The 1,438-nt window shown below is 48.1% G+C and overlaps 1 non-coding gene across 1 annotated transcript; it reads left to right on the top strand.

Moving 5' to 3' along the window:
* Positions 1 to 621: 621 nt before the first annotated feature.
* On the top strand, positions 622 to 695 carry TRNAI-AAU (transfer RNA isoleucine (anticodon AAU)). The gene has a single exon. It is a non-coding gene; the product is annotated as a tRNA-Ile (tRNA).
* The last annotated feature ends 743 nt before the right edge of the window (positions 696 to 1,438 follow it).

Genomic DNA, 1,438 nt, shown 5'->3' with positions numbered 1-1,438 from the left:
CAAGACTGCTGCAAACCCTTACTTTTACTGTCTGTTGCACATATTTGCAAAGCAGACATTCAGAAACACATTGCACGTTTGCCAAGGTCAGACCTATTGGCTGTGTAAATGCTTGTTTACATTCCTTGCAGGCTCTCTTTGCCCCTTTATCCGCTTATCTCCAAGCATTAGAAGGGTCGCTTGCAGGGCTGTTGCTTGCTCTGCAGCTGTACCCTCTGTGCAAGGAATGCTATTTCTGAGTGTGACTGACAATTGCACTGATGTTCCTCTGTAGTACAGGTTCCATGCGAAGGGGGCGCTTGCACACTTACTGTCAGTGCTCTTCCTGCTGTGGGTAAGACTAATGTGCACAAACAAACTAGGCACACACAAATGACACCACACGGAAACTGAACACGGTTGTACTCAGCATTGTTTGGTATTGTACCAGACTAATGTGTGAAAAATGAAGAGGGTAGGTGTGCATGTGTGTTCTTGCGTTAATGATGCAGAAATGGAAGATCCGATTTTATGAACATTTTCTGTCACATTGTAGGTAAGTGAATGGGTACACATAAACAGTGTTCCGATACACCCCTTCTTTTCACTCATTTAGAGGCCCTCCTTCATCATACTCAATGGGGCCGGTTAGCTCAGTTGGTTAGAGCGTGGTGCTAATAACGCCAAGGTCGCGGGTTCGATCCCCGTACGGGCCACACTTTTTTTAAATCAATTTTATTTCCTTTCAAACAGGATAAAATGAAATACAGCAAAGCACACTATACACTCGTTTTCTTTTGCTCAGAGTGAGGAAGAGCTCTTAAGCAAGGGGAGGCTGCAGTAACAGGAGCCTGCAGACCAGAGGATGGCGGAAGGGCGAGGGAGGACCGGCGCCAGAAGAAGGAGTGCCGGGGTCCTTATCTCTGATTGTTACTCCGGGTACAGTGATTACCGCCCCACATGCTAAGGCCATGCACGTTGCAGCGGGAATAGTAAGTAAACCAGCAAAACACAACCCAAGCAATGATATCCGGAACCGCTTGCAAAATGCCACGTTACCGTTTGGGTGACCGCGTTCAGTTGGCAGCAACATTTGTAAGTCGTTTGTTGCAATCTGGAAGGCTCTGGTGGGGCGGTAACAGCGCCACACAGTGGCCCTCGTGTAATACTCGTCCTATAAAGGGGACTCGAGGAGACAGGTTTATCTTCAGCTTCCACGCCCCACCCTTAGTTTATCCGTAGGAATTGGGAATCTCTCTCCTCCTCGCCATAAAGTGGATGCCCTCCATTTCCAATGTATGCCTTTGTTATCACGGACACCAGGGGTTACTGTGGGTGACGTCACACCTGCCCCGTTCACATTTACATTAGAAGTTTGACCTGTTTCCCGCCCTCATCCTGGAGAGAGATTCCCAATTCTATGTCAGGACCGGAGGCTCAGATTATGCTTCTCTTTCCA

Source organism: Pleurodeles waltl, chromosome 12, assembly GCF_031143425.1.
Source record: "Pleurodeles waltl isolate 20211129_DDA chromosome 12, aPleWal1.hap1.20221129, whole genome shotgun sequence".
NCBI classification, from domain to species: Eukaryota; Metazoa; Chordata; class Amphibia; order Caudata; family Salamandridae; genus Pleurodeles; species Pleurodeles waltl.
The sequence above is the reverse complement of the archived record's forward strand: the minus strand, read 5'-3'. Positions and strand labels throughout refer to the sequence as shown.